The 26722-nt window shown below is 37.1% G+C and overlaps 1 pseudogene; it reads right to left on the bottom strand.

Annotated features, from left to right (window-relative positions):
* LOC139161262 (uncharacterized) overlaps positions 1-26722 on the bottom strand; it is a 103957-nt pseudogene that overhangs the window by 3088 nt on the left and 74147 nt on the right.

The following is a 26722-nucleotide window of genomic DNA, read 5'->3' as shown; positions in this document are numbered from 1 at the left end:
CTAAGGAATTGGCAGCTGAAATTTCACATTTTAAATTAATTAATGCAAAAGAGTTTTGAAAAGCTTCTGTGAAGATCTAGAAATGGGATTAGAAGCCAGCAGTTGGTAATGCCTTCATATGATGAGGAAGGTCTACAAAGAAAATCAAGAGAGTCTTTTTTACTGATCCACAAACTGCAATCAAGGTTAATATAAGCTAAGGAGGATTAAGAAATTAGAAGTCAATTCCTCAGTGTGGCCCCGATAGTATTTACTATAGAGCTTTTGAAAAAAAAAAGTATGAAATTGCTGGCACTTAATATATATAATGTTGCTAAAATCAGATGCCAGATGTTCAAGCTGGCTTTAGAAAAGGCCGAGGAACACAAAACATTATTGCTGATGTATACTAGATAATTGAGAATGCCAAAGGATATGAAAAAAGAAGTCAGTATGTGTTTCCTTGATTAAAGAAAGGCCTTTGATTGTGTTGATCTCATCTAGCTGTGGATTGTGTTTATTAAAATGGAAATACCACCCCTCTTACTGTATCTCCATCTCCTCCTTCTACCTTCTTACTCATTACAAAGGAGTGTAATGGAATGAAAAAAACCAGACTGATGAACAGGAATAAAAAATAGGTGCAAAATAGGACATTGATTTTTGACTGATTGGATAAAAATACATAAATGTATGTATCAATACATAAATGTATTGATACATAACTTAGAGCTTAGAAGACTATCTCTTGGCTGTGGTGAGGGGGGGCGTTCGCATGGCTGTGTCTTGTGCGCCAGTTGCGGTCCTATTTGGACAGGGAGTCACTTGTCACAATCACTCATGCCCTTATGAACCACCCCGAGGTTCGACTACTGCAATGCCCTTTACATGGGGCTGCCTTTGAAAAGTGTTTGGAATATTCAAAATGCAGCTGCGTGAGCCAATGTGGGGTTCCCAAGATCTGCTCATATTTCAACATCACTCTGTAAGCTGCATTGGCTGCCTATTGGTCTCTGGTCACAATTCAAAATGTTGGTTATGACCTATAAAGCCCTACGTGGCTTAGAACCAGATTATTTTATTTATTTTTATTTATTTATTTATTTTGTCCAATACACAATGAGAGTTTTAGTGGGTATATATACCCATATACTATATATACACATAGTAAAATACATGATGAAGGTTATAGAGTAGATACTCATAGTAAAATATATCTATGAAAGAATAGAAAAGAAGATATAGTAATATAACATATCAATGAAAGAATAGAAGAAGAGATATAGGAATAGAAGAAAGGTATAGGAGATATAGGAGAGCAATAGGGCAAGGGACGGAAGGCACTCTAGTGCACTTGTACCCGCCCCTTACTGACCTCTTAGGAATCTGGATAGGTCAACCGTAGATAATCTGCGAGAAAGTTGGCCTATAAATCTAATAAAATACATAAATAAAATAAATAAATATGCAATAAAATTCTAAACCAATATATTTAATGGAAAAGATATGGTGGAAAAGAAAATTTCTACTGAACAATATTATACAAGAATTGGAAGTATAAAATTACTGGCCAGATACAACGAAGAAACAGAACTGATATACTTTGCTTTCTTCTTTATGTTCTTCTACAATAAAACTCAGGTTCATATACATGAACTGATTGCCAGACTATTAAAAGTGTGAGGAATTCAATGCTTAATTAACCTGTAACGTTCATTTGTTTTGTGTTACCTACTTGTGTAGCTGAACTCAGATTAAACTGAATAGGTGCTAGAACACATCCCCATGCTAAGACAGAGAAAAGGTTATATTTCATTGCTTCCAACATAGATTAATTTATCATTTCTGTATTATAACTTTGAATAACGATTTTGTAAGAAATGAGACATCTGGATTACTTTTCTGTCTTTCACAAAAGACACATTCATATTCATTGTTCTAGAAATCATTGAACAGTTAAACCATACCGTTGTTCCCGCTAAGTCTTCTTCTTAGAGAAGCTTTTGTGGCACTTATTTGTGATACAGTAATAGAATAGAATAGAATAGAATAGAATAGAATAGAATAGAATTTTTATTGGCCAAGTGTGATTGGACACACAAGGAATTTGTCTTGGTGCATATGCTCTCAGCGTACATAAAATAAAATATACATTTGTCAAGAATCATGTGGCACAACACTTAATGATTGTCATAGGGGTCAAATAAGCAATGAAGAAGCAATATTAATAAAAATCTTAGGATATAAGCAACAAGTTACAGTCATACAGTCAACATGGGAGGAAATGGGTGAAAGGAATGATGAGAAAAACTAGTAGAACAGAAGTGCAGATTTAGTAGAAAGTCTGACAGTGTTGAGGGAATTATTTGTTTAGTAGAGTGATGGTGTTCAGAAAAAAACTGTTCTTGTGTCTAGTTGTCTTGGTGTGCAGTGCTCTGTAGCAACGTTTTGAGGGTAGGAGTTGAAAAAATTTGTGTCCAGGATGTGAGGGGTCAGTAAATATTTTCCCCACCCTCTTTTTGACTCGTGCAGTATATAGGTCCTCAATGGAAGGCAGGTTGGCAGCAATTGTTTTTTCTGCAGTTCTGATTATCCTCTGAAGTCTGTGTCAGTCCTGCTGGGTTGCAGCACCAAACCAGACAGTAATAGAGGTGCAGATGACAGACGATGAAGTTAGAAGAAAATTTTTGTGAGTGATCTAAGGAGTATGTTTCTCCAATTTAAATAAACATGACAAGACAACATGAGGTGGACATAAAACATAGCTACTTTGGAATTATGTACTATTTGTTGAAAATATAGCAATATCCTACCACTCCATCTTGCAGAAAGGTAATTTGTCAAATTCCTTCTATTTTTTTTAAAAAAACCTGACAACAACAATCCCCAATGATTTAATTTTTATATGCACCTGATTAATTTGTCTTTCAAATAAATAAATTCCAATTTAGGTTTGAAGTTGATATTAGAGTGCTAGGTTGCTATGTTTACTGAAGCATTTGAATTCTTTACCAAGTACTTGTCTATCAAGTAAGAAAACCTCTCTGATCAAAATGTCAGGTATACTAAGTTTATAATTAAATGCAGCTACCAAACTCCCACTCAGTTCTGATTATCTAATGAAGAAAAGGGTGAGGAGAAAATCTGTTTTCTATCATATGGTGTAAATGTTTAAAGCAGCCAGCGAGAATACATATTGTCATATTTTTAGAGATTTATTAGTAAAGTTTTAGATAAGGTTAATTTGCTGGTCAAAGATGTTTACATATATATTTAGTAATAAAATAATGGTGACATAGTTTGTCAAGTATTTCTCTTGCAAAGCCTTGTATTGATACTTCTATGCTTCATTAAATAATAGTCTGCCAAAACAAACACAGCAGTACACATCTTGTCATCAATCTGACAAGGTTTAAAGGTTTAAATATTTATTTTTCATTGAAATTATATGTATTTGCTTCCCTTTTATGCAACTTCTCTTTTTCTTTTTTCCCCAACCTGGTGTAATATTAATTAAGAAACTGACAATATAGTTTTAATCTTTAAAAGTATTCTTGCAAACTGTTCTTTCTTCACATGATGGAACTTGACATATGTGTAGTACTGTGTCTTTTAAATAGAAATATGTCATTATTGTCAAACCACTGACACTTCCCATCACTTGTGTTATGAAATCCAGATCCAAATTTATATTGCACTTATCTACTGTGTGTAGATGCCATTTTATGCCATTTAACCCATGTATCCTTTTTGCATTCAGTCCCTGTGTATATTATTCATGATCCTTGACTGGCAGTTGTCAAGAAGAGCATATGGCAGATGCCTGAGTGGCAGACTGAAGTAATAGAACAGGAAGACAGGAAGTTTTTTAGGTCAAGTCAAACCTTACTAGAGCTAAAATACTCAGAGAAAGTCTCATGTTTAGGCAGAGATAATCTTACTAAGAAAAATTTGACAGCTAATTCTGTAGGGTATCTAATTTTCACTGCATTCATCATATTTTTAGGTGTACAGTACTAACATAAAAATCCAGCTTTCATTTCAATGTAACAAAGTATATAGAAGCACTGATCTATAAAATGTATTGATTTATTTGCTTATATGTTTTCTATGACTGCTCATCTTAGAATATCTCTTATCATTCTTGCATCCTTTACTATTTAGCTTAATTTTACATCATAAATAACCACATCAATATTCTTTTAGTTTCCCTTTGCTTCGTGTACATATGGCTACATTTATGGTTACACTTTATATTAAAAATCAGACATTTTAAAGCAAGGCTTATGAATAATCACTTCTTACTCATGTTTCTTTTTTAAAACAATCCTATCATTTTTCTATTCTCTCTTACTTCATTCCTATACATTCATTTATAGTAATCAGAGAATAGCATTTTTCTGGACTGCATTTAAATTGTTACACATTTTTTTTCATGACAATTTTCCATGATTGTCATCAAAGATGCATCTATCAACCTCTCATGCATTCTTAACATGGGTTCAGGGACAGCCTTCTGCTGCACGAATCCCAGCGACCAGTTAGGTCCCACAGAGTGGGTCTTCTCCGGGTCCCGTCAACCAAACAATGTCACTTGGTGGGACCCAGAGGAAGAGCCTTCTCTGTGACGGCCCCGGCCCTCTGGAACCAGCTCCCCCCGAGATTAGAATTGCTCCCACCCTCCTTGCCTTTCGAAAGCTGCTTAAAACCCACCTCTGCCGCCAGGCATGGGGGAACTAAGATACTCTTTCCCCCTAGGCCTTTACAATTTTATGCATGGTATGTCTGTATGTATGATTGGTTTTTATATAATGGGTTTTTAACTGTTTTTAGTATTGGATTATGTTATATAATGTTTTATTGCTGTTGTTAGCCGCCCCGAGTCTGCGGAGAGGGGCGGCATACAAATCCAATAAATAATAATAATAATAATAATAATAATAATAATAATAATATGTGTCCATGGCACTCTAGATAGTACTATCTCTTATTTGCATAGATTTTAGCCCTTTCATTCATGATTAAATCTAAAATTTCAGTTTCCATCATGTATTATTAATTTTGTTATTGAAGATTAGTTAATCTCCACTAGGATGCATAAATTTTAATTTTACTTCCATCTTCCATATTTTTTCTATATACTTTTCTCACTTTCTAGATTTTAATTCTCATCAATTTTTTAATTCATGAGCATAAATATTGATTTCCGCTGCTTGTGGCTTTTATCAATTGAAAGGTTCATATAAGACTTTTAGCCAGCCTGTCATATTCATGCCACACATGCAGTATTTCTTACTAATGCCCTCATCATGATTTGTATTATTGCCTTTCAAGCCAATATACAGTTCTTTGAATTCTACCACTGGATTTGTACTACCAGAATTACTCTCAAAACTATGGTGCTTTTTGGGTAAAGATCCTAATTTTAATTTTTCAGTATATATGTTGTTTTTAATTATAAGCAACCTTGAATCCTGTTTTTAAACAGTAAGGAAGCATATAGTTCACATTAACAATTTTAGGTTGCAAAGATTACTAAAGAAATATGTAACTATGTAATTATGTATGGGATATATGCAAGGTATATTCATTGATATTTGTATGAATTTGAAATGGAGAATAAAATATATATTTTTTACCCAAAAAATATTATTGAGATGTTATAAACCTTATTATACAAGGAAACACATAAGTGTTCAGATTTTACACAAGATGCATTCAGTTGATTTCCCTATCCAATCTGCAGTCCCAAGAAAATTTAAGGTAAGTACATGTATTACAGACAACTGGAAAGACATATATAAAAGAAATTCTCCATTTAAAAACTGCCAGAAATTCTGTTCCTTATCTACATTAGCTTTTCTCATTTTTTTCATCCAACAGCTGTGTGGCTACTTGTTTTCCTGGTCTTAAGGTTTTTTGCCATCTGTCTCTTGTTTACAAAATGACTTTCTCTGGCAAGAGAATCAGAGATTCCTGCTTTATCTCCTTCAACTCTTACAATAGGCATGTGTTTTATCATAAAAACCGAAATCAACTGAGAAATAATTACAACAAGCAAGGAAAGCTGGGAATGTAACCTCTGGCCAGTTGGCCTTCTTTGCCGAATCAGGAGTGTTGAAGTTCTGCCTGCCTGAAATCTGCATGCAGAGATGTTATCATCTGCTCTCTTAACCTTATACAAATGCAATTCTGAAGTGTAAAGATTGTAGTTGAAGAAGCAATATCTAGGAGAATGTATGCTGTGGGAGAATAACTGACAGGAGAAGATACTGCAAGATACTGCAATGTTTCAAGGAAAGAAGAGGAAAGTTGTTGATTTACCTCCATCCATTTCTTTTTGTAGTCTAACTAATAAAGTCGAAGTGACAATGGTAGTACGTAAGTTATCTCCAGTCTCAAGATATGTTTTTCATATAAGATCAGTTCCTGGAAAAATATTCCGATTTGGAAATCTTGGAGAGATTTGACCAATTAGATTACCCTGCCTACCAGATAATTCTGAGTTGCAGCCAGCTACAGAAATAGAATGTCCACAACTTATTTCTAAAAAACAAATATTCTGTCTCATTCTGCTAATTTCAATTATTGCTGTATCTGGACAGTCAAAGCAATGTAGGGGCATTGTTGCACTAGCACAGTGTTTACCTTGCTCCACACAGTCTCTCTTCCTGAAGTAGTTGTGAGTTTTAGTGTAAGTATGTATCATTCTAGATTTCTCTCCTAAGCCAATTCAATATCCACACTGAAGATTGGACAGACAGGAGTGGCCATCATGGTAATAATGGACTTATCCTACACGTTTAGCAGAACACATGCTGGATTTGTTATTCTTTTCACTGAAGATAATCATTCGGATATGGAGGTATTTTCTGACAGTTTGCTAATGTGACCAACAAAGTTTAATACCTGTCAGTTTTATACTGCTAACTGTTAAAATTCTTTGCAGCAGTAAATAGATATGTTTGTAGCTGAAGAATGTCCCATTTCAGTTATTAATATTGCTATTGAAATGTTGGCAACTTGTGAAGATGATCTGATCTATTCTTCCTAAGTATTCTCTTCCTTCTAACAAAACCGAATTGGTATTTTGGTTTACTAGGAATCTGAAAGCAATAAAGCAGATAGGAAGAATGCAGGATTGGAAAAAATATCAGACAAATCAGATTGAGTATAAATGCAAACAATAGAACATATTTTTCTTCCACCATTGCAATTGAATGAAAGCAATCAGTGAATGTTTTCATCCAGCATGCAATATCTCCCACCAAGTTGTTGGAGGAAGAAAGCAAACAATCAGAAGTTTTCTATGGACAGTTTTTAACATTCTTTGCAGGCAAAGTCAATTGAATTCACCTTGATTTGGGGCCTTATGTTGATAGTCTAAAGGAGACAACAGTAGCAATTACTTGTCTCATTTACATGGATTTTTTTCCTCCATCTTGTAGACCTTAACAGTGTGGATAAGAAGTTAAGACAATCTTCTGATTTGGTCATTGCCCCTCCTGGTTGATTTATTTGACCAAACTGCATGGTTAAAATATTAATTAATTAATTATTAGGCATCCATTTGTTTGGCTATAAACACAAAAATCCACTTCAGCATTTAAAACAATATTTATACTGAGAAATTTGAACTTGTTTTCTTTTGCATATTTCTTGACATTTGAGTTTCATTTGGAAGATAGCCACTTTCACTGAACAGACTGAAGGAAATGGAAAGGGTACTTCCTTGTCATAAATCAGTTTGTCTTCAATTGCTCCTAAATGCTGCAATTTACAAGCTAATATAACAACCCTTCATTTAGCCTGGTCATATTGAGTTAGTGGTCATTACTAATCTGGACATTATCTTCCACTAAATCCCTTTCCCCCACTCTTATACTTTTTTTCCTTTGTTTCCCCATAGCCTTTCTCTCTTTTCTTCTGACATAATGTTAGCCCTTCATGGTAGATTACCTAGGAAATCTGTGTCATGTAGGTCAGTATTACTTTTCTGTAAAGCTATAATAACAGAAACTTACCAGTCTAAATATGATTCTTGCTCCTTCTCTATATCTCCATGTGAACTGGGAAGAAGCTTATCTGAGATGTTTTCTGAAATTATTTTCTTGGCCAGGGTCCCACTATCTGACCATTGCTTTGCTAGCAGCTTTTCATCCTGTTCTTCAAGGCCCTTCCCTATTTCATATATTTCTATTTTTCTCTACAGTTTGAATAGGTAGTCAGAATTTTACAAAGTAACTTTGTGTCCCCACAGGTATGATTACTCCTCTTGTAAAAGGCAAATACAGTTGTTTTCTCTGTTTGTTTTTAGCTTTAAAAGCCCCACCCACCAACCACCATTGTCTTTAAGCTGGAATTGACACATCAAGAAATATTGACTTAATGAAATGACCTCCATCCTTCCCCATTTAATCATAGGAATGAATTGTTAAATTGTATTGAGCCACAGATTGATTTTTCCTCAGGTCTTTCTTTATTAGAAAGAATTAGAGAGATAGATTATGATGATAATGAAAATTAGCACTTAGACTTATATATCGCTTCATAGTGTTTTTACAGCCCTAGTGTTTTTACAGTGGTTTACGTAATCAGCATACTGGCCCCAACAACCTGGGTCCTCATTTTACCCACGTCGGAAGGATGGAAGGCTGAGTCCACCTTGAGCTGATGGTGAGATTTGAACTGCTGAACTACAGCTAGCAGTCAGCAGAACAGGTTACAATATTGCACTCTAACCACTGCATCATCATCATCATAATGATGATGATGATGAATGAATATCTTAAAATAATGTTGATGGGTGGCATGTGGAATACATCGTGGAATCACAATTTTCTCATGCAACATATCCTACCTAAGAGGGTTTGTATGCCTTCTGTTGAATGTAGAAATTAGGAGGGTCTAGTTCCAGACAAATGCATCACTAAATAATGAACATTTTAAACTATTTAACCAATTATGCAGAGATAAATCCAAACTGGTGTGCTGCATGCAATCAAGCTCACCTACAAAAGAATGGCCCATATGTTTGCAAATTCATGTTTGCTTGCAGTCAGATTTTACAGAATGCACCTCATTTAGAAGAATGGAGATGGAGCCAGGAAGTCATTAGGAAATGAGGAATTGCAGGTTTCATAAAACAGTTGAGTAAAACAAGTGGCTTTCCCCAGCCTTCATAGTAATAATCAAAAAGGTGAGGAAGCTAGAGTTTCTATCCACAAGGTTAGGTTTCTTTCACAGATTGCTCTTGGGTAAAACCTGTCAAGACGGAACTCTCTGGAAAAGCAACGGTTGTCTTGCCTCAACTCAGCATTGAGTTACACCAGGCAGGCTGAAGAGGTGAAAGCATTTTTGTGAGTTCAGTGCTATCCTGTTGCTACTTGAAACTTATTTGATCATCAGTTTCTGTTTATTTTCTTTATGTTAGGCCTGGAGTTAATATAGTTAGACGTTTACAAAGAGACATTGACAGTTACACCCATAATAAACCCAGCACTTTAATCCAGTGTGAAAGCTGACAATATGGTATTTGGATAATAATGTAACTATATAAATGTGTGAGGAAGTCTTAAAGCTCAGCATAACTGGCAGCTTGCATATGAGTTTTGCTGTCACTTAATGGTTAACAAACCACCACCACCCAAAAAATGGTGGGGGGAAATAAAGGGCTGGTATTATGTCATCACTGCATAAAGTAAAGATAAAGGAAGGGCTAAATTGTGCATTTTTTGTGGCACCTGATGTGTGCCGAAAAGACTCTTGTTTCACATACATATCTGTCCTCATGTTAAACTCCTTCTGTAGCTTACCAATGATATAATGAAGATGCAAGAGATGACCTTTTCAACATCTGCAGATAGTCTCTGAGTCTCTTTTTGCAATAAAACCTATGTATTCACTTTGTTGACCTTTCGCCAAATGAAATGACACTTTTGCCAACGTAATGCCTTCCCTGTGTCTTGGGGCTACAATGGTGCTCATTCTGAATCTGAAGGTCCTGTTTATTTGATTTTATATATCTGGACTGTTTATGTCTCTGGAAGGAACAGATCTGAGTAGACTGATACAGATAATCATAATTAATATTAATTAATCAATAATTAAATATTAACTGATCAATAATTAATATTAACTGATCAATAATTAATATTAACTGATCAATAATTAATATTAACTGATCAATATTAATTTAAATTAAATTACATTTTAAAAGAGATAATGGATTGGATTTTTAAGATCTTGTTTTACCATTTTGGATAGCAATATTAAAGCTGGCTGAGGAATTCTGGAAGTTGAAGTCCGCAAGTCTTAAAAGTTGCCAAGGTTGGACTAAAAAAATAAGGAAGTTAAGGCTCCTTCTCCTCCTCTTCTCAGAAGATGACAGCCGGGTGGGGGTGAGGAGGCTGGGGAGGAGGTGTCAAGCTCCATCAAGCGGGCAATGGCTAGGAGATGGGGCTTCCACCCTCCTTGAAGGTTTTCGGGGGCGGCGGCAGGCAGAGGGGTATACCCACACTCCCCCAGCATCAGCGCCACTGCCTGGCGGTCATCTTCTGGGAAGAGGAGGAAAAAGGAGCCAGGCACCAGTGGCGGCGGAGGAAGGCGAATGTTGGGGAGCTGTTGGCCGGTTGGGAGGCTGAGAGGGAGGCAGGATATGGGAGGAGGAGAAGGAGAAGAAGGGAGGGGAGGTATAAGGCTCCATCAAATGGGCAATGGCCTGGAGCTGGGGCTTCCACCCTCCTTGAAAGTTTTTGGGAGGCAGGAGATGGCAGGAGGAGGAGGAGGAGAAGAAGGAGAGAGGGATGTTGGGAAGAGGCACAGTCGGCCCAGCCAAGGGGAAGGAGAAAGGTGGGGAGAAAGTCCTGACAACATGCCTTCCTGTCTTTGCAGTGGCAGAAGAGCAAATGAGCGAGCGGGTCTTCCACCCCCACCCACCACCGCGGAGGACCAGGCAAAAGCGCAGTGGGGGACTTCGCTGCTTTAAGGCCCTGCTTGCTCACTTGCTCTGCTGCCAGCTGCAAAGACAGGAAGGCAGCTTTGAGGGCTAATCTCAAATCCAGGAGTTCCCTGCAGATTTCAGACACTTACACTTTTTGGCCTTCCTGTATGCAGCATAACTGCCCAGCGCAGTTGGGGATGTAATTGAGCTGGTGATGATCGAGCTGGACAAAAATGTAAGTGTCTGAAATCTGCAGGGAGCTCCTGGATTTAGGATTAGCCCTCAAAGCCACGACTGCCAGATAACCTCAATGGTGGTGGCTACGGTAAAAGAAGACAAAAGCGAACCGATCACGGAGAATGAATGGGGGCACCTCCAGCTCAATCCAGCTTGCAGAAGAAGGTGAAGATCGAGCTGGGGGCACCCCATTCATTCCCCATGATCAGTTCGCTTTTGTCTTCTTTTACCATAGCAACCACCGCTAAGGTTATCTGGGGCTGGTGGTGGTGGCTTTGAGGGCTAATCCCAATTCCAGGAGCTCCCTGCAGATTTCAGACACTTACACTTTTGTCCAGCTTGATCTGGACAAAAGCTCGATCTGAGTCAGCGCCCTCTCCCCTCCCCCTCCTTCCCACCACCCACTTGAAGCTGCTGGCCAGGATCCTGAATAGCCGGCTGGTAGAAACTGCCTCCCGAGCCCTCTTTCCCAGCGGGAGGTGAAGCACTGGGGGGGAGGTGTCAGGCTCCATCAAGCAGGCGATGGCCGGGAGCCTATGAAATGGGAGAGAACTAGGGGCAGGGATTTTCGGCGGCTCATGGCCATTGCCCATTTGATTGAGCCTGACATATTTATTTTTACGTGAAAGGACTGCCCTTTGCTTGCAGCACCGCTGTGGTGTCCTTTTTCATAAAAATAACAATGTTTATTTTTACGTGAAGACCTCCCTTTGAAAGAGCTGGGGAATCCTTCCCACGAAGAGATTCCGGGGGCAGAGCTTTGACGTCACCGGCAGGTTGCTAAGGATGCCAAGGTGGTCACTTCCTGAATTCCATGGAATCCAGGAAGTGATCACCTTGGTGTCCTTAGCAACCTGCCAGTGACAACAAAGCTCCGCCCCTGGAATCTCTTCATGGGAGGGATTCTCCGTTCAGGTTCGAGTTTGGATTCAGTTCGGGTTCGGCCGAATTTTGCCAAAAGTTCGTCCGAACTTGCCGAACCCAAACACCGTTGGGTTCGCCCATCACTACTCAGGACCCTTTGTATAGTATAAATGTGGTCCTGAACTGATAACTATTTAAAAAACAGGACCAATATCTTCTTAAGTAAATAATATTTTATGCCAATTTAATATCAAGAATGACATCTACGACTCTATTAAGGGGCACAAAGTTACTTTTTAAGCAAACAAGAACGAGAATGAGCTGATTTTCAAGACTCGACCAGATGTAAACATGAAAAAATAGTAAAATAGTAATTTTGTTAGAACTAGGTTTCAAGGGCAATAGACAAGTAATTAACTAACCATATTTTCTATATCATTTGATAATCTTGCAATTCCCATAATAGAAATATTATTTAGATTGAGTGTTACAAAACAAGCTGTCAGTTCCTTGCTAACCATCCCGTTGTTCTGTCATAATTAACATAATCATGTTCAGCAATAATTCTCCAGAGGACATAAACCAGGGGTATTTAGCATTATGGTGTAAACCTGACCAAGGATTTCATTATTATTATTATTATTAAAAATCTATTTCAATATTTCAATCAGAATAAATTATCTGTACATTGGGTAAAAATTATAATTATCAGCAATCTTTTGCCGCTAATGTCAAACTCTTAAAATAGAAGCACTTTAAAGCTAATTTAAAATTAAGCTGAAAATATGTGTTTCATGAAATAAATGTGGTATATGACTTCTTCTAATGTATACATTGATAGGATATTAACTGTCTCCTAGCCTGGTCTCAATCACTGTAAAATGACTTTTAAAAAATCCATCAGAATCCAAATTATCCTGCAGTAGTTCTGTGGCAAACCTGCTACAGTTATGCCGAAATTATATTGAGCTGACTGTAGGACTTTTTCATCGCAGGCATCATGAATTAATCATCATAGCAATAGTGACTGTGACATTATGGAGGCACAGAGGGAACAGGAATTACAAGGGACCTTAGTGCTTTTCCACCCACTTTTCTTTTCTGCAGAACCACATTTAGACTCGTCACCTTGTCTCTGCTTATAATTCCCTATTCTGTCTAGAAATCCAAACTAAAGCATCTTTGATGAACGTCTAGCCCCATTCCCCTTGAAACTCATCCAGTAAAGTGAAGGTTACAGTCCTCCAAGGTGACTGATTTCATTGCTGAACCATTAGGAATTTTCCCCTTATATTCAACCACAATCTATCTTTCCCTAGCCTAAATCTGTTGTTTGATATTCTGAATTTTATTGTTTTTTTTTAAAAGAAACAGATCTGGCCTTCTTTTATGTATACTCCTTCTTAAAGTCTAATACCTTAAGATGATTTTCAGCAATCCTATGGATGGAGACTCCAACAGCATGGGAATCAGTGACTTCATTTGGGCTTTTAGGGAACCAGCAACTTCCCACTATTCCTTAAGATGATTTTCAGATTTGCTGAATTACCAGGATATGAATTCTGAATATGTGATTGATAGTTCAATGAAAAAATTACCCACAGTATATCTGCTGGGGCAAAGGATCATTCCATGTGTGAAAGAGTAAAAATAAAATGTTGATTTTACAAACCTACTTTCCATACATTATGATCCTGCTGGAGGACATGTCCTCAAATGAGAAGGATGAAGCTAGTAGAATTTGGTAACAGCAATCCTATGGCTGGAGTCTCCAACAGCATGGGAATCAGTGCGTTAATTTGGGCTTTTACGGAACCAACAACTTTCCACTATTCCTCACCTGTAGCCACTGACAGTCTCTCAAACTCAGAAGTTCAACTCCTTACATCTATACAGAGATGTCTAATGAACTTTCAGGAACTTTAATGTTCCCTTTTATTCATATCCATTTCATGTTTTCATAATCATGTTATACTTGTATCTGTTTTCTAATACATGCTTGATGAAAATAAATAAATAAAAATAAATATTTGTATTTGTATTTGTATTTATTAGATTTGTATGCTGCCCCTCTCCGAAGACTCGGGGCGGCTAACAACAATAAAAAAAGACAATGTGAACAAATCTAATATTAAAAATAATCTAAAAACCCCAATTTAAAGAACCAATCATACATACAAGCATACCATGTATAAATTCTATAAGCCTGGGGGGAAGGGAAAATTTCAATTCCCCCATGCCTGACGACAGAGGTGGGTTTTAAGGAGCTTGCGAAAGGCAAGGAGGGTGGGGGCAACTCTGATATCTGGGGGGAGCTGGTCCCAGAGGGTCGGGGCCACCACAGAGAAGGCTCTTCTCCTGGGTCCCGCCAAACGGCATAAAGGTAAAAATGTAAACATAGAAACATAGAAACAAATAAAATAAAAATCTATTCTGTGGATCTGAGAATTTTGCTAAAAGGTTATCAGCTTTCCAAGAAGACCAGAAAGAAATCTGAACAAGTTGAATGAATTCTACTTTATTGTAAGGTTGCATTAATAGTATCTTTAAAGTATACTTCTCTCTTTTCTCTTTTTACTACCTGATAAGTTAGAAGGGATCCTTTCTCAATTTCTTTCTCTGTCCACTATTCAATTAAATGGCTCCTCCTCCTTTTATCCCTATTATTTGCTGGGCAACATTTCTTCCATCATCACCCTCCCCTTCCTTCTAATGTTGTCTCATTCCATTACAAGGGCATGGGAGAGCTCCTAAGTTTCAGCTGCTGTAGATGCTCAGTGCGGTTTATTTATTGCATTCACTCCCTGTTAAAAGGCTCAGAAGAACTCTTCAGAGCTGAAGTGCATCTTTGCCATACCTCAGGCCTTAGGTTTTGCTTTATGCTGTCAGTTGCCTCTCTTCCGGATTCCTCATCTGATTGCTTCTTGGCCTTGATCTGGCCTTACCTACTTGACCACAAACACAACCTAATTTCAACTGTATCTTTTCAAAAACTACTTATATACTGGCGAACTATATACAGCATAGTTCACTTGTAGGGAGAAGTGCCATTTGACTCACTAGAAGTAAGCTCTTGTCCATTATAAAACCACATTAACAACAACAACAATAACAACAACAATCATCCATTGTTCCCTAGACCTCTTTCTCCTGATCAAACACAGACTAGTCATTATCAGAATTCTCACTCTGGATAAACAAAGTACAGTAGACAGGTTGATTCTACCTGATAAACTTGCAAATGCATAGATCATGACAAATAAGGGTTTTTTTTAAAGGCTTTTTATGGCCATTCCCTTAAAAGGTGCTGAAAAACATATTGGAAACCAATGCAGTGCCTGCAGAAAGCTTTTTTCTTTCTTAAGCTTTATTTTTATTTCCATGGAAATATTAAACACTTTGACTCTTTAAGCCAGTTTAAATTATAGGAAGTTACATAAGCTTCTTTTTTGTTGTTCTCTTTAGAGATAGCATATTTATATCACATGCCTCAATTCACACTGATTCTAATTTATAATTTTCTTACCGTTCTTCTCTCTGACTCCATAGCATCATTTTTCAATGTTTCTCATATGCAAGGAACTTTGAATTTGAGTATATGAAATGGTATTTTTGATGGGTTATTCGGTAGTCAGATAAAGAATACTGAGCTAGAAAGACAAACAGCTTGTTTTGTTTTAAACAAAACTCCCACTTCTGCAAGTTGTCTATCAGATGTGGAAGAAATCTAAGCAAATGTTGTACACTTTTTTGTTCTATCCAACAGGGAATAAATAAACAGAATCTAACAGCTGTGGATATTATCAGGATTTTCAGGATTTGCATTGTGCATACATTCTAGGTCAAAGAAATGATTGTTGTCTATAATTTCATTGACGCCTAAGTTTTTAAAAAAGAGAGATTTGGGGTTTTTATTTTTGTAAATGTTGGTAATTTGGTATAACACTATCGGCAGAATGAAAAATGATTTTAGTTGTGGTATAATTCTAGTAATGTTCACTTTGGGGTTTAAGCCATTGCAAAGATGCATTTTCAATTTTCACACTTCTAACAAAGATCAGACACACACTCAGGTTCATTATAAGACTGGCTTCTCTCAAACTATCTATAGTAGAAGACTACTTACTTTACCTTAGCTTCTAACTCCATCAAACCCACTCTAATTACCCTTGTTAACACCTTTTCTTGTCTTCCTAGAGTGCTGATATAATGTGGGTGGAGTGCATTGCATTTAATGAGCATCTCAAAGTCTTTTAGGCTGACAGAGGAGATGCCCTTAATGCTGGTCCCAAATTTTCACCAAGCTACTCAAAGAACTTTTGATTACATTTTATGGCTGCTTTGACACAGACATATCAAAGCAATGAACCCAAATCAAATGCTGTAAGCCACATATAAAAGTGTTGCACAAATCCCTGTATGGATGGTGGTGTTGTACTTGCCTCCTTTTAGGACTCCTGATGTCTGAAAAATGAAATTAAAATTGTATACAGATATCAATGCCTGTGGTACAGGCTGGATTCATTGTCCTTTCTATATAAAATGAAAATCTTTATATAATCAATTAAAGACCTAGCTCTTTTCTCAAACTTTGACTATCTATCTATCCATCCATCCATCCATCCATCCATCTATCCATCCATCCATTCCAAGGAGTGTTTCCTTCATTGCTGCATAGGGATATAAATATTAATCCTAGTTATTAATTATATTTCTGGATTTTGTGGTTTCAATATGGAGATAATTGACAAGCTTAAAGCAACATTAAATGCATGTTATAATAATAATAATAAATAATAATAAATTTGTACCACATTTTCATACCCAGAAATGGATCAATTAATCAAGTTCACTTTTGCTCAAAGTCTCATTTTTCCAACTTTAATTCAGTGCATCAAATTATCACATTTGTTTAATTGTCCTTCAATTTGACAAAAATCTGCATGGAAAAAATGCAGGTTTTCAATAGCTTTTGCAAGCAGTTTTCTGAACATAATTCAGATATTTTGAAAAATACAGAGCAAAATTTCTTGTTCATGTGTTGGTATGACAAGATTAAATCAGACATCAAAATGCAAATTGAATGAATTGCTTACTTCTTCCTAATTCAGTTGCAATTATGAAATAGCAGTTTTAGCCTGTTGCTATCAATTTAAACATAAGCTTAAATACTTCCAATTGAAATCAGTGGGATTTAAAAGTAGTCAAAAACTGCTAGTTTTCCTTTCATTGTACAGCATTAAAAGTAGGGAACCTGAGTCTCTTTCATATTCACTGGAATAAGGGAAAAAACTACCAGTAGTTGTTTATATGTCATGGTAGGCAGAAACTCCAAGAAAGGCTTGTGTTTTGTAATACATGATAGATATCTTTGCACAATTCTGCCAGGTTGATTTTGTTACTGTAATTTTACTACAATTTCAATTGATAGGAAAATTGTCACCTCATTCAAAGTTATTTATTGTGATATCCTACTGAAGTCGGTGGGAATCTGCACACCCTTTTAAGATCATTTACATTCCACTCAGAAGAATATAACAAGAAGGCATGATACCTCTTGTATATGTTATTCTCAAACTGCCAACAAAGTTATCTGTGCTTAAGAACACTAAAAACATATTGTTGCTTTGCTTATTTAGGACATTGCTCTTAACCACAAGTTCTATATAAAACAAGGATCTAAGAAACTAAGAGAAACAACATACTCAACAATGCTGGAGCCTGGTTGAATATACTTTAATAATCTGATTTGAATATTTGATGAAAAAAGAACTGGTTTTCCCCCCATTTTCTTAAAGAATACACTTAAACCATCAAAAGGCACCACCTTAAAACCAGTATTACTTTAATGATTTTTAGGGGGAGAAAGAATACATTTTACACTTTGCTTTTATGAATTTGATGACTACTTTTTCTTTTAACTTTATGCATAATTTCGAAATTCAAACCTTTCTTGTCAGAACAACCAGAATGATAAACGGACTGGAAACCAAAACATATGAGGAATGGTTGCAGGAAGTGGGCATGGATAGTCTAGTAAATAGAAGGTCCAGGGGGACATGATAACAGTCTTCAAATACTTGAGGGGCTGCCACAGAGAGGAGGAAGTTTCACTATTTTTCAGAGCACCAGCAGGCCAGACAAGGAGCAATGGATGGAAGCTGACCAAGGAGAGATTCAATCTGGAAATAAGGAAGAACTTTCTGACAATGAGAGCAATCTGCCAGTAGAATGACTTGCAGCGAAGGTTGTGAATGCCCCAACACTCAACACTTTCAAAAAGAGACTGGACTGCCATCTGTCTGGGGTGGTGTAGGATCTCCTGCTTGAGCAGGGAGTTGGACTAGATGACCTGCAAGGTCCCTTCCAACTCTAATAATAGATAGATAGATAGATAGATAGATAGATAGATAGATAGATAGATAGATAGATAGATAGATAGATAGATAGATAGATAGATAGATAGGTCGGTAGGTCGGTAGGTCGGTAGGTCGGTAGGTCGGTAGGTCGGTAGGTCGGTAGGTCGGTAGGTAGGTAGGTATAAAATGTATAAAATGAGGGTGGTGCAGTGGTTAGAGTGCAGCACTGCTAGTTACTTCAGCTAACTGCTAGCTGTAGTTCAGCAGTTCAAATCTCATCACCAGCTCAAGGTTGACTCAGCCTTCCATCCTTCCAAGGTGGGTAAAATGAGAACCCACACTGTTGGGGGCAATATGCTAATTCTGTAAACCACCTAGAAATGGCTGTAAAAGCGCTATGAAGTGATATATAAGTCTAGGTGCTATTGCTATATTAGTTAAATCATCAGATCACCATAGTTTCCCACAAAATTAATGGGGAGCACAACATTTTTTGTAACACTTAGGTCTACCATACTATGTATATAGATACTATACAGTATTTTGATAGCTGTAAAGTACACCTCAAAGTGCTGCTATATTTGCTTAATTTATTTTTCAGGTGTTAAATTGCTGATGGTCAACTACAATTATTTCCTTGTTTTTAAACTAGGCAAAGTTGAGGAGCTCTTCATGTATAGTACATGACTACCCTAGATGGGCTATAAAAAGAGAGAGAGAAAGTGATGTGGAAAGTCATTTTAATGCTGTCATCTGCCATTTTGAAAAGCCCTTTAAATTGAGTTTTTAAAGAACCACCTCAGTTGGGTGCAATGTAATTCTCAGAATGGCAGTGAAAATATGCTTGATCAAATTGTGCTTTGATAATGGCATCCATTAACTCACAAACTATGAAATGGCTTTTTCCTGGAACCTTTGCCTTATGAATGAACGCAGTCCAAAAACACAGGATAATATGAATTCAGCACAACTGCAGTCAGTGCTTTTGCTTTGGCGTTCTGACCTTTAACTTTCCAAATTCTTTAGGGGGGGAAATTAATTCAAGTGGAACTCCATTGCAAAGTGATTTAAACAAGGGAAAAAAATTGTGATCTAGGATAAAATGGCATGTGAGGTCAGTTTTAGAGGCAATATTCAGTAGTATTAGGCAGAGGTGCCTCCTAATTCTTAGAGTTTTCCACTTGTGGATAATGTTTCTTCTGTGTTATTATTTCACAAGCATTGCTGTCAGTTTGATTCAGAATACTTCATTGTGTTCCTTTTGGTGCTGCTTCATACCAGGCTTCTCAGTTTCATTGTTTATCTACTTTGTTCTTGTTTTTATTACTAAGAGAGCAGAGATTTTACATGCCACATCCTATTTATTTGAAAAAAGTGGGAAAAAAATAATGCCCTGATTAAATGATTGTAGGCAGCTATCACATATCAAGTAAGAGGTTTATTTATAACCATGAAAGCTTTTTGGAAGAATACTGGGCTTAGTTTTGTTTCAACAACAGAGGGAAATGAATTAAAATCAGGGAAAACAATACATCCAGAAGAAGATTTCATGTCTGACTGCTGCACAGAGGTCAAAAGATCTACTGTATCACAAAAGCATTCAGTGGAAAAGATTCTCTTTAGAGCACACGAAAATAAACTTACAAAAGCAAGCAAGGTAGCAATGGACTTTGTCATTATCTTAAATGAAGGCATAACTTGAACAAATTCCAAATATGTTAAGCAAGGCCATTGATTCTGAAAGCATTTGAAGCAGGTGAATCTTCAGAACCTCAACTTCTGGCTTTGCTCATTATTGGCCATGCTAAACAGAGATGAGATAATTGCAATCCATTCCCCTGGCCTGTGTTAAAGTAACTTCATTATAAATATGATGTTTGAATATGCAGTTTCACATCCAGCTATGAAAATGTTTGTTTTGGAACTGTGGAATTCAGTGACATGGACAAATTGCTATGAAACAGAATAACTCTCTCTCTCTCTCTCTCTCTCTCTCTCTCTCTCTCTCTCACACACACACACACACACACCTATTTCTGGTTGTGATTACTTAGATACTTGCACAAAATAAAAATTTGCAGCAATTTAAAAAACTATAGCAAAATAACAGAAATATTAATGTTCTATAGTATGTATTAATAATATTTCTAATGAATAATGTTACCTACAATGTAATAAAGATGGAGAAAAGGTTAATAAATAGATAAGCCTTCTTCCAAACTGTGTTATCAATAAAAGGTGGAACTTATAAAGATTCCATTTATTTTTATTAAGAAAGTGCAGGTTGGATAAAGCTCTTATCTTTCTCATGAAACAAGTAACACTAGCAGCCAGGGGTAGAATATTAGGCTATTAGTACACAATTTATTTTAGGATTTCAGTTGTCTTTGATTTTTGAAGGGTGAGCCATGTTCCTTACCCTAAAAAGTATTCAAAGCCGGGACAAGTAAATGTGTGGAGCAAAACCAAATCTAAGTTTGGTTTGATTTAATGCAATTAATGCAAACACATTTTACATATAATAATTATTCATTTCTGTAATACTAATAATTAGAGGTAAGCTGCAATTTTGGGAGGCATTTGTGGTGTACTCAAGGCTTTATGCACCTCTGTTCAAAGGGAAATGTTTTAGCTTTCTGTACTAATTTTCAGATTACATTAAGTGAGCTTTACAGAGCTTCCTACCAGCTAAGGTTAAAAAAAATCCTTTTGGAATTGTATAATTTGAATGGGTAGGTCAATTTTATAAATCCAGGATTACAACCTAAAGTTTTTGACATTATTCATCAAATCATGGACATGCAGACATAGCAATGTAAATTCAATATACAAATTAGAAGATCCCTGAGGCATTGTTATAACTTTTCTTGATTTTTACCATCGACTTAACACTAATCATTTTCTTCTCAGTTTTCAATTTTAATGGTTTCAGACGGGAAACCCCATTTCATCTATGAATACTAACTATTCAATGCATTTTCATGGGTATACAAAAAAAGCCTCTATAATTCAGTTCAGGTTAGTTGTGTGTGTGCATAAAGAATTGTCTTAAAAATGCGAGATCCAGGTGTATTTATAAATGAAGAGGCAACAAACAGCCATTGCGATCTTCAGAGCGTTTAAAATTTATTAAAAACTACTAAAATTAACTAAGCTTTTGTTAGTCCTCTAACGTCATCAGAGTGTTAAAATCTCCATTGAAGACAGTTGATTTTATATAATGCTGCTCAATTTGCTCATTGCCCACGTCACAGGCCCACACCCTTCCTTCCCTTCTGTAATTAGCTTGGTTGTTGCTTAGCTTAGTCATGTAAACAGGTGGAATTGCTGTCCCTTCTTTATGTTTTGCGTATTGCCTCTTTCTCTCCCCATGGGGTAGAGTAAGGTTATGAGGCAATACTTTGGGTGTATTAATCATTGCTTCTTCCCCTTGTTGTTATTTCTCCCTTCCTTGGGTAGCCACATTGTCTCCTCTAGCATCTTTTTTCCCATGATCGTGTATTGGGTCTGCATTATTTTACATCCCACCTGTCTATGTGCTCTTCCAGCATGCTCTCCTGCATGCAATTGGAGTTTGCTCCACCTTCATTAGGCTGTTCCTCATGCCTGGGGGTGGAGTGGGAGGATTTTTTCAGATCTCCATCTCACCCTAATGATCCATCCCCCCCTAGGTCTTTGCTGGTATCTTAATGCCTGATATGCCGGTGGTATATCAATGTGTCTATTAAGGGAGTTTTTATTTGAAAACCAGGCTTCTTTCAAGAGACGTCCTCCCTTTGTTTCATCATGGGCCAGAACCTCGGTCTCCTGGAAGTTGTATTCATGGCCAAGGGGGTATCCAAAACAGCTGCATGTATACTAGCACCACATGGGGTTAAAGTGGCACATAAATATGACCAAATGCTGAGGAGGAGAATAATGCACCCAAAAGAAACTCTACCAAAGGAGGAAACTTCCTCAGTAATTGAACATATAAACTGTAGAAATTGCACAAGCCACTATGTAGGAGAAACAGCTAAATAACTAAAAACCAGGGTGCATAAGCATAAACTAGCAGTCTGATGCCAAGAACAGCGCTCCCAGATCTGGACCTGTATGGAGGAGCAGGGCCATGAATTTAACTTCTAGGAGACCAATGTATATACATACATATATACATATCCTCTGCTTTGCCCTAAGCATTTAATGATTTTTTTTCATTTAATACAGAAGTCCATGTGTTGACGGAGAATAGAATAGAGTAGAGTAGAGTAGGGTAGGGTAGGGTAGAATAGAATAGAATAGAATAGAATAGAATAGAATAGAATAGAATAGAATAGTATAGAATTCTTTATTGGCCAAGTGTGATTTGACACAAAAGGAATTTGTCTTTGGTGCATAAGCTCTGAGTGTACATAAAAGAAAAGATACATTTATCAAGAATTATAAGGTACAAGACTTAATAATTATCATAGGGTACAAATAAGCAATCAGGAAACAATCAATATTAATATAAATCATAAGGATACAAGCAACAAGAGCAAAAGAACTTGGATAAAGTGCTCAAATTAACACAAAGTGCCAAGGCAATGAGTTAATTTTAGCATTCTGCAAAGTCTCTAAAGAAATCTATGAACCATTTTTAGAATTCCAGAAAATATCTGATGAAAAAGAAATTTAAAAGAGTCCAGCCCAAAGTGAATGATGACTCAGAGCAGTATTTTGCAGTTGTGTCAGGCAAAGTACATCTGAAATCTGATGAGGACTGGCATTAATGCAGAAAAGGCCATGATGAGAACAAAACAATATGTTGAATTTACATGTTCAGACTTTTTGTAGGCTTTGGCAATTTTGCTGAAGATTATTTAAGAACTCTATAAACATCTGGATGCGAGGAGGAGGAAAGTAACTTCACACTCAAAGGATGAAGTTAATATGGGGCTACAAAACTATAAATGGAAGAAAAGTAGTTTCTGGCACAGCTGTTTCCAATTTTGTTGAATATATCTTTCAAATCAAAATGCTCTTAGAAATATTATGCCACAGAAATCTTCACTTAAGCCACATTCAGCACATGTGGTGAAATTTAGAGGGCCAAAGTTCTGAAAATAGAACCATTTCTGCAACAAAAGATTGTTGTGGATTTTCACTGAGTGACAGGGCACTCGAGGGTGTTCACAGAAAAAGTTTTGAAAAGTCTTCCAGCATTGGTACCAGATCCAAGGCTGCATTCATTTTTCTTCTACATTTAAGATTCAAGTTCCTCTATGCCTGTTCTATAGCAATAAATCTCACCTGTGGCTCCCAGTAGCTGTAGCATGCACAGTGGCCACACCCCAGGCAACAGATTATCTCAGGGACCACCTTCTGCTGCACGAATCCCAGCGACCAGTTAGGTCCCACAGAGTGGGCCTTCTCTGTGTCCCATCAACTAAACAATGTCGCTTGGCGGGACCCAGGGGAAGAGCCTTCTCTGTGGTGGCCCCAGCACTCTGGAACCAACTCCCCCCAGAGATTAGAATTGCCCCCACCCTCCTTGCCTTTCGTAAGCTGCTTAAAACCCATCTCTGCCGCCAGGCATGGGGGAATTGAGATACTCTTTCCCCCTAGGCCTTTACAATATTATGCATGGTATATCTGTATGTATGTTTGGTTTTTATAATACAGTGTTCCCTCAATTTCCGCTGGGGATGCATTCCGAGACCGCCCGCGAAAGTCGAATTTCCACGAAGTAGAGATGCGGAAGTAAATACACCATTTTTGGCTATGGACAGTATCCCATGCCTTCCCTTAACACTTTAAAACCCTAAATTACCATTTCCCATTCCCTTAACAACCATTTACGCACCATTATTACTGGTACTCACCGTTGAATAAGATACTTAGTGATCCTGATATTTATAAACATAATTATTTATTAACAATAATTTTTTTGTTATTTATTTGCAAAAATTATTAGTTTGGCGATAACGTATGACGTCATTGGACGGGGAAAACCATGGTATAGAAAAAAAACTGTGATGTATTTTTTAATTAATATTTTTTGAAAAACCGTGGTATAGGCTATCCGCGAAGTTCGAACCCGTGAAAATCGAGGGAACACTGTAATGGGTTTTTAACTGTTTTTAGTATTGGATTATTATTATATGCTGGTTTATTACTGTTGTTAGCCGCCCTGAGTCTGCGCAGAGAGGCGGCATACAAATCCAGTAAATAAAATAAAAATAAAATAAACAGCTTCAACAGGCTGGCCAAACCAGGTTGAGAGTAGCCTTTGGGTCATTGTCCTTCAGTGAGATAGGGACTTGCCTATCCTGAGCATGTGAAGACAGATTCCAGTGGACTGAGCGTATGAAATCTACTAGATTAGGACAACGGTCATGAAGGCGGTCTCTGCAAGTGATGTGGTATGTTAAGAGCATAGCAAAACACGGAAGACACTCTGGTCAACAACTGCACCCAGACCATCTCCAACTGTCTTGACTCTGTCCTGCTATGGAGTAAGGTGGAATCTGGGAAAAGAGAGTGAGGCTGATTATGCACCCCTTTCCCTCATTTTAATCCAAGTCACACACAAGTCTTGACATCCTCCCAAAATGTCAAGGTCATCTTAGAAAATGATAGATGAACATCATCATCATAGCAATAAATGACTTTAAAAAACAGGTATCAGAACCAGGTTTTCTGGATGTTAAATCATGTAGATGATCATCCTGCTATACTTTTCTAATTGCCACTATGTTCATAGTTGACTGTATAGGCTCTTGTACGATTATGCAGGATCCTATAGGAATCCTATTAACATAATGGATCACCAGTGGTGGGCTACAAGCCGGAACACTAAATTGTGCTCACCGCCGCGGCTCATAAGTTCTTGCAGGACCAGTGTGATTTTGATGCTGCACCTGTGGAGGTAGAAAAATTGCCCTCGGAGCCGCAGGTAAAACCTCGACGAAACACGGGTGCAATTTCGCTACCTCCACAGGTGCACAGCAAAATTGTGCTGGTCCCGCAAGAACTTATGAGCTGCAGCAGTGAGTGTAATTTAGCATTCCGATTCTTAGCCCATCGCTGTAGATCACTATCTTGATTACTTTCACACTACATCTGAGGATCAGCTAGTACCTCCCCTTTCCAAATAGATTCAGAATAATAATGAAGATTGGCATTTGGGATTAGAGAAGGAGGGAACAATGGGAATATCAGTACAGCATTATTTCTGTCTTGAAAATGATACTGCCCTTGAAAAATATGGAACCAATCAACTCATGACAATTGTTATTAAAACTTGAGTCAACCATTTTAAGGATGTATTAACATGGCCAGTTGGAATGCCTTATTTTTATGACTCAAACATTGATCAGGCAGTACTTACTTACTTACTTACTTACTTACTTACTTACTTACTTACTTACTTACTTACTTACTTATTTACTTGTATGCCGACCCTCTCAGTGGATGAATGTAATGGTCACTAGAGTAGTAAATTGTAAATGAGTAAAATAAACAGGTGGTAAATTTTAGTCATTCCACACCAATTCACACCATTCAGGTGATCCTGAGGACACAGATGAACCTCTATGAGGCCTCAATGACTCTCAGAAAAATTGCTAATGACCAGATGACTACAATATAAATCCTTTCATTCTCCACCATTCAGTCATAACAGAAGAAGCTTCTTGGATATGAAGAAAAATGTCTTCAAGCCAAAAGAAAGTCCAGTTGCCTTTTGAAAAAGCACCTTTAGGCCAACCATGACCCGGATGACTAAGAATCTCGATAGACCAGTGGTGGAATGTAAATTATTTTTCTACCAGTTCATGCATGCTTTCACATGCACAGAAGCATCCTGGGTGCGTGAACGGAGCCTACCACCACCATTTTCCGAACGTCATCACTCTACTAAACAAATAATTCCCTCAACACTGTCAGACTTTCTACTAAATCTGCACTTCTATTCTACTAGTTTTTCTCATCATTCCTATCACCCGTTTCCTCCCATGTTGACTGTATGACTGTAACTTGTTGCTTATATCCTAAGATTTTTATTAATATTGCTTCTTCATTGCTTATTTGACCCCTATGACAATCATTAAGTGTTGTACCACATGATTCTTGAAAAATGTATATTTTATTTTATGTACGCTGAGAGCATATGCACCAAGACAAATTCCTTGTGTGTCCAATCACACTTGGCCAATAAAAATTCTATTCTATTCTATTCTATTCCGAACCAGGAGCAACTCACTGATGCCATACACATATCACACATCACTTTAATTTGCTAAAAATTAAGTCTTAAGTGTTAAAAAAAATCAATCAAACAACTGAAGAAAGGTGAAGTCCCTTGGTGACACTTTTC

Source organism: Erythrolamprus reginae, chromosome 1, assembly GCF_031021105.1.
Source record: "Erythrolamprus reginae isolate rEryReg1 chromosome 1, rEryReg1.hap1, whole genome shotgun sequence".
Lineage (NCBI taxonomy): Eukaryota > Metazoa > Chordata > Lepidosauria > Squamata > Dipsadidae > Erythrolamprus > Erythrolamprus reginae.
Note: the sequence above shows the minus strand (reverse complement) of the source record. Positions and strands in the feature narration are given on the sequence as shown.